This window comes from Crinia signifera, chromosome 5 (assembly GCF_055691185.1).
Source record: "Crinia signifera chromosome 5, ASM5569118v1, whole genome shotgun sequence".
Lineage (NCBI taxonomy): Eukaryota > Metazoa > Chordata > Amphibia > Anura > Myobatrachidae > Crinia > Crinia signifera.
This window is the reverse complement of record NC_139221.1, coordinates 143,926,041-143,934,070: the sequence shown is the minus strand read 5'-3', so window position 1 is coordinate 143,934,070 and position 8,030 is coordinate 143,926,041. Positions and strand designations below refer to the sequence as shown.

The 8,030-nt window shown below is 36.6% G+C and overlaps 1 pseudogene; it reads right to left on the bottom strand.

The window, feature by feature from the left end:
* Positions 1-1,239: 1,239 nt before the first annotated feature.
* Positions 1,240-1,357, bottom strand: LOC146006022 (5S ribosomal RNA; annotated as a pseudogene).
* Between the last annotated feature and the right edge of the window lie 6,673 nt (positions 1,358-8,030).

Below are 8,030 nucleotides of genomic sequence, written 5' to 3'. Positions count from 1 at the left end.
ATATATATATATATATATATATATATATATATATATATAAGGATGACAATATATTTAATGTGTAATAAAAGATGGGAGAGATAAAGTTGGTCAGTAAAGCAGACTGGCCAGACTAAAAACCAATATACTATGTATGTTACTAACTATAAGCTAAAAGCAGGATCACTAAAAGTTTAAATAGCATTAGAGTATTTAGTAGAAAAAAAATGAAGAATCAAGAAATAAGACAAATCAGCTTAACTTGGAGCAGTGTGGTGAGGAGCAGGTGACCGAAGTTTATCCCAACATGTTTCGTCCAACAGGACTTCGTCAGGGGTAAGGGACTGAATGACTGAGGCTGTATTTATGACAGGGATAGAGACAATGGTGCCGCCCCCCTCGTTAGCAATGCTTAATTGGACCAGGTGTAAGTTAAGCACAAAACAATAATTAAAGATATGTGGTACATGCTAATAGAGGCATCTAGTGGCCCCACTTATACATTTCTAAAAACGAGCTGTACAAAGTCATAAAACTTGATAATATGGTTTGGAGTGTGTCAGCTCCGTTTAGAAGGAGCGTGACATCACATCCGCCCCACTTCCGCCACACATCCGGCGTCAGTATAGCGCTACTGCGCATGTGCGCCTAGTTCTTCAGTTTGTATCATATGGGTCCTTGTGCGCATGCGCGTTCGGACTCGACCCTCCGTTTCTGCGCATGTGCGCTAAGTCTCTGGTGCTCTGTGTCCTTCTGTGTTGTTCATAGGAGACATTTTCGTGCAACAGCACTGCAGGGGTATTTCTGGTGCTGACAGTGTGGCTTGAAGTTAACTCATTCACAGCAGGCTTAGTTTGAAGACTCCCATATTTTGGGATTGTGGTAGCCCATGCGCAGGGGGTTCAGTTTATTCTGCAAATGATTCTCAGAAATGTGAGAATCAGCAATAGTGGGCGAAATAAAATAAAATTAGAAACATAATATTTTCAGGTAATTAATATGTATATATGCAAATTAGGGATACATCAGAATAATATATAAGAAACCCTCTATTTATTTAGTTAATTAACGGTATTAGAGGAAAAGACACCCTTGGGGCACATGCACAATGGTGTTGAGTCTCGTATTTACGAAAATACATAAGAAGAAGAAAAATGAAACATGGAATGAATGTGATGGGGTAAAAACATAGTTTATTTATTAATTGTGTGTAATTACAATGGTGGGTACAGTGCATACAGAAAACTCGCCAAAGATGTTATATTACAGCACCCGATATTCCTGGGAGGTCCCCCTACCCAGTACTAATCAGGCCCAGCACTGCTTAGCTTCCAAGTTCGGATGTGGTTGGGCGTCCCAGTGTGGTATGGCTGTATTGTGGTTGGTAGGAGATCCGTGCATGTGTAATGTTACCACCTATGCAATCAGGTCACTACGACACACTAATTAAGTATAGTTATATTGGGATGGTAATATGGAGCAGTGGAAGGAGACTCTGGGGGTGGCAGTGAGGGTGAAAAAGAAGGGTGGTTTTTATATATATATACGAGGGTACCATGCCTGGACTTCCCAGATGGTTACCCATTCCGGTACTATTCATCGGGAACCTTGTTACAGATCACTGACCGCTCAGGGGTCTCATCTTCTTTTCAGTGTATGAAGGGTGCTATCTCGTAGCTCTCGTTGAAGACCTCTGGATGCAGGGTGTTCAGTTAATAAATCCAATACATCTCTCTACGTGAAAGAAGATTTGATAGATCACCTCCTCTCTCTCCGAGGGAAACGAGTTCAATGCCTCTGAATGTCAATTTTTCCGGGTCCGAGTCATGGTGTAAACTGAAGTGTTGTGAAACAGCATGTGTCTGTACTTTGTTTTTTATGTTCCTTACAACCCTCTTGGTTTTACCTATGTAGCGTCGTTCACATGGACATTCCAGCATGTATACAACTGATGTTGTGTTGCAGTTAATAAAATGTTTAGTCTTGAATTCTTTGGTTTTGTCCTTATTGAAAAAGTTCTTTCTATTTGGGTGAAGATATTTGCAGATATTACAGTGACCACATTTGTAGCTGCCAGTGCATTTTGGTAGGCCTCCCTGTCGGCTGGGTTCTCTTTCTCAACATGCTAGGTGCTAAAAGGTCTTTCAGATTTTTTTGCTTCCGATACACAATTTGTGGTTTTGCTGGTAAGGATTCTTTCAGGATGGGATCCAACCGTAAGATGTTCCAGTGCTTGTTTAATGCCTCCTTGATTACTCCTTCATGGTGATTGTATGTTGTGATGAATTTGACATCCGGTTCTCTGTTCTCTTTAGGCTTATGTTCAAGAAGTTTCTTCCTGTCTAGTGCTTTTGCTCTCTTGTTAGCCTTCTCCAAGATGTGAGTCGGGTATTTCTTCTACTTGAATCGGTTTGAGATGACTTCAAGTTGTGAATCTCTGTCCTCTTCCTTTTTGCAGTTGCGGGTGATTCTATGGTATTGGGAGTAGGGGATGTTATTCTTCCATCTTTGTAGATGTCCACTCTCGTAATGTACGTAGCTATTGGTATCGACCTTTTTTATGAAGTTTTTGGTTATTACATTGTTGGATGCCCCTTTTAGTACTAGGTCCAGAAATTCAATTTCTTTGTCATTTATGTTTGAAGTAAAAACCAAATTAAGATCGTTCTCTCTGATATATTTTAAAAACTCATAAAATCTCTGTTTGGAGCCATCCCAGACAATTAAAATGTCATCTATATATCGTTTAAATATGATGAGGTTCTGTTTAAAAGGATGATCATTGTAAATGAATCTTCTCTCCCAGTATCCCATTAGCAAGTTTGCAAAACTTGGGGCAAATATTGTGCCCATAGCAGTCCCGCAAATTTGTAGGTAAAAATGATTAAGAAATTTAAAATAATTGTGTTTTAAGATAAAATTCATAATATCACAGATAAATTTCCTGTGTGTTGTGGAGAGAGAGTCATCTTCTTCAAGGAACTCATTGCATGCCTTAATTCCCACACGGTGTTGGATACATGTATAAAGAGATTGTACATCTATGGTTGCCCACATGTAACCTTCCTTCCACGTAAATTCCTCCATGAGGTTCAGGACTGATGTGGTGTCCTTCAGATAAGATGGTAGGCTGTTCACATGTGGTCGTAGAAAGACATCCGCGTATTCCGATAGATGGGAAGTTAGGGACTCGATCCCTACCACTATGGGTCTCCCGGGTGGGTTGTCCTTGAATTTATGCACTTTCGGAAGAAAGTAAAAGACAGGAGTGGTTGGATTCATATGTAGTAAGTATTGGAGTTCTTCTTTAGTGAGAACATTATCCCTTAGTCCTTGTAATAGTAAGGGTCTTAGTTCGTCGATATAATTTTCCTTTGGATCTTTCTGGAGTTTGGTATAAGATATACTGTCACTTAGAAGACGTTCAGCTTCCAATATGTATGCAGTTCTGTCCATGATCACAATGCCTCCCCCTTGTCTGCTGCCTTGATGACAATGCTTTCGTCCTTTTGTAATGTTTCCAAAGCTTCTTTTTCTTTTCGCGTGAGATTCTTGTCAATTAGTTGTAGTGCCTCATTTCCACACAATTCTTGTTTCACCAGTTCGTAGAAAGTGCCTGATAATACAGAAAATCAACTAATCAATAAATCTATGCTTTTATTATATTCTGTTTTCCTGACTGCCGCTATTATTGCTGCAGATGACTTTAGCTTGTTGCACACTGTACTATTCACTGCGTATGAGGCCTTCCCTTTGCGCTAAACAGTTATAATACTGTATGTTAGAAGCAGCAGCCATTTTGTTAGGCATGACTTGCATAATAATATTATTAAAATGGCTGATCATTCAGAACAGAGCTGTAAAAGTGATTTCTTATAGAATTTTCTTTTTGGTTTTAGAAGCTTAAGAATGTGATGTTGACAGTATAATGTAGCAAGGACAGGAATCTAGTCTCCACAAACTGAATAAGATTGGAACAAGGCCACACATGCGTAGACCCACAAGGCCACTGAAGTTGGGTGTTGGGTTAATTATGACATCATGATTGAAAGCAGAGCTTTCCAATAAGACTCAATGCTTATGAGTAATTAATTAATTAATGTGATAAAGGTTTAAATATCAGAGTTACAGAAGGAGGGGGAAGGCAGTTGAGGAAGAACCAGCAAGCACGGGGGGGCTGGAGGTAACTATGAAGGAGGTTTAATCATGGCTGATCACTGTCCTTGAAAGGTGTCCATTTTGATTTGATTTAGAATTACTGTTTAAGTATTAGCTAATCAATTTTATGTTTCTTGTGTTAGTCTGCATTTGCAAATATCTGTAATGAAGCTATTCTTTAAGTAAAGCATTGTCATACCTTTTATAACAAGGTTGTGTGGGTGTGCAATTATTTCAGCGTTGCTGTTATATTTAAAGGTAATAAAGTAAATAAATTTGGTTTGGGTTATTTATCATATCTAATCTTACCAGATAAATATCTGGTTTAACAGTTGGAGGCCCCAGCGAGATTCAATGATGTTGGTTTTCACATTTTATCAGTTGAGAAAATCAAAGTTTGAAAAAAAAAAAAAATTTGCTATTTAAAAAAATAAATAAATAAAAAAAAAAATGTGTAGAAAAAATTGTAAAGTCGGTGCATTTTTGTACCCATTCTTTCTCAACATCTGTTAAAGTGTGGTAATCCATATTACTTGGCAAATTCGCTCTTTAATTATAAAACAAATAGATCGTAATTTAAGGCATGGAAAGACAACGCTGTATTTTGCAGACTGTCAGCTTTCTAAACCCCCCCGCATCGCCCATTTCTTCTCTGTGTCAGAGAATAGATAAGGAGAGCAGCGAGAAACTTGGCAAGAAGTTGTAAACAACATTGCTTGGGTCAGAAAGAGTATTTCTTTAGTTTATTTGCAAAGCATGCAGACTATAGCAAGCATATTGGTATAAAGGTTATGCTGGCAATAAATTTTCTACTTTAAAAAAAAAAAAAAATATTCTTTAAATGACAGTATTTTTTTTTTTTTGTTTGTTTTTATTTTTTGACCGCGGTTGGATTGTTTGATGTATATTGTCTGCTGAGGATATTGCTGAAGTAACTAATCTGTAGCGGTTGTTTTGATAATTAGAGTTTCTTTGTTTGTCCAATCTATAAATTTTAAAGAAGTTGCATATATTTGTTGTAGGTTTTCCCGTGCTTATAATTTGGTGATTAGAGATAGGTAGAGGAGATTGTGCATTTACGTCTCTTTCTGGTTGACTGGCCAGCAACATGTGGAAGAAATGGAATGCATGATTTATCCATAATCTGTATTGTTTGGAAACCTCCGGATTGTCTACTGTATATGGTTTATATAAGAAAATGTTAATAAATAATTAAATATACGCTGCATTGTTAGAGCTAGCAAGCAGTCGGATTACAATAACAGTTTGAGCTAATTTCTTTATATCCATAGACAGAGGTCCGTTAAAATACAGAGTTTAAAGGAGTAGACGCTAATATTGTAAGCCAAGTAACAGTTCATTTTTACCACCAGAATAAATAAAGTTAATTGGAATATTGTTTATAACAAAGAAAGTAAGATCGAGTTTATCTCATTGTAAAGTTTTTTTGGTCTCCTGTCTTGCGGAGATGAAGTCCGTAATGTAGGACTGATGTTTTTCTGCTATGGGTTTTTGATTTAATTTTTTTTGGTTTATTAAACAAAGCAGCTGTGAGTTGGAAACTCTAAAGTGATGGATTCAGTTGATGTAATGCGAGATAAGGAGTTGTCCATGTTAGGTGAAGAAACAGGAAATGATCATGTGAATTCAATGTTTTTTTTCATTTAATGAGTAATACATTTTGGATAAGAAAAGTGATATATATCGATGAGATATAAGTCCAATATAACATCTATTCTTAAAGGTTCATATTGATATATTAGACCATGTTTTCTGTTGGCAATTTCTGTTGCCTATTTGTTTGATCTGGATACATATATTGAATCAGATATACCTTGAGTAATGCGCAGATAAATCCTGGGTTTATTTTTATTCTTATGAATGGAAGGTAATCAGTGATAACTGACTCAAGGCTGTGGGGTTTTCTTTAAGCCAATTTTTGTTTTGTTTTTGATTTGTGTTAATATAATTTTGTTTGTTTTGAAAGGGGGAGGGTACTAAATTGATAGAGTATCTTAAGGGGTTAATACTGTGGCCACAGTTAGCTAAATAACAAGGGGAGATAGTGATCTAATCGTGTAATGATCACTTAGACAATGTGCAGATATGGTAACAAAGAATGACATATTGCATATAATTTTTTTCTGATTTGATGAGTTGATTTTTTCCTGTGAAGAGTGCTGACCGGTAGCGAGATTTACAGGGGGTATCTGCCACCTACGTACAAGGTAGAATATATGGGGAAACATAATAAAAGAAGACAGGGTGGGGGTGGGACACGTGGAAGCGTAGGTGTGATAACATTGGGTGACACATAACGCAGCGTGGAAAGCGTAGGTGTGATAACATTGGGCGACACATAACGCAGCGTAGGTGTGATAACATTGGGCGACACATAACGCTAGGTTAGGTTTTTTGGGAAATTTTTCATTTATTTTATTTACATTTTTGTCTTTGAAAGAGGTAACACCTTTTTAAGCATTTGTATGGGATCACAGAAAGTTCTCTGAGTATGTGACTAGTGTGAGCAAGTGAGAAGGAATAGAAAATACTATGCTGGTCATAGTTAGTTGGAATTGGCGATGATGATGCACCTGTGAGGTAATGATTATTTGATGAGAGTGAACGCGCAATGGTCTGGTGACAGGTGGTGAAAGCTTCAAGAATTGAGATAGTATATCCCACTAACCCACATATGTTTGGAAAGATTGTACTGTCCCACTGAGGGGTTAATTCTGTTCAGTGAGAAGTGAGGAGAGGTGATATGTCTTTTAGAGCCTTAGGGAGAAAAAGAAAAAAATGGGGAAAAAAAAAGAATAATTTTGAAATTTTTTGTTTATTTTTGAAAAAGCAGAAGGGAAGAAGTTTTTTTCAGTTATGAGGTGAGAGTAACATCAGAAATAACTCTGTAGGAGATTAAAGGCAGGAAATGGTTAATGAGATTGATAAGAGAGTAAAGTTTTATTCCTAAATAATGTGAAATATCCAAGGAGTGTCACAGAACTGTTTTCCATAACAAGGACATGAAAGATTTTAGAATTGAAGATATTGTTTACCCTTTTGAAAAAGCACAATGAATAGATTAAAGTTATTGCAATGTTCTGTATGGGACAGTGATCAGCCATACCCAAGGATGACCTCCAGCCCCCTCCCCTTTGCTTCCCTCATGTGATAATGTTGTTTTGTCAACATCTGTTTAAAAACTGCCATTTCTTTTTTCCAAATGACAAATGCTAATATGATGTCTGAGCTTAATAATGCTATTGCTTTTGCTTGTTTTATTTAAATAAAAATCCCAGCCAATAGAGGTGTGACCATTCCAGAGAAAAGATTAATTTACAAATTGATGCATTTCATTTTGCACAGAAAAAGCAAGTGTTTTAAAAAAATTATTATTATTATTATTATTATTATTATTATTACTATCAGATATATCAGATTTATCAAAGCCCTTATTGAAAAATACAGATTTATCACAGATAAATACAGATTTTATAGGGATTATTATAAGATGCATATTGAGTTGCATTTTTATGCTTACTGATTTATCTGATTGCATGTTGCCACTTTACTAGATCCATTGGTCATGCATATGAGCCCACAAATAAGGAATGGAGGTCACAATTAGGTGCAGCACTACTGGGTTCTGCTACTAGTAAATCGCATTTGCTGCACGACTAATCATGATATTCTCTCAAATATTTGTAATGATTTAATGATTATTTTTTTCTCAGAGTGGTTTGGAAGAAATTGTGTATTATTAACAGGAATCCATGAGAGACTGCTGTCAGAAGGCACTAACCGATATGAGGACCCTCACGGGGTTAGAGGATTTTGATGAGTTTTTCATTACTAATCATTTCACAAGTTTCTAAACATCTATGGACCACAAG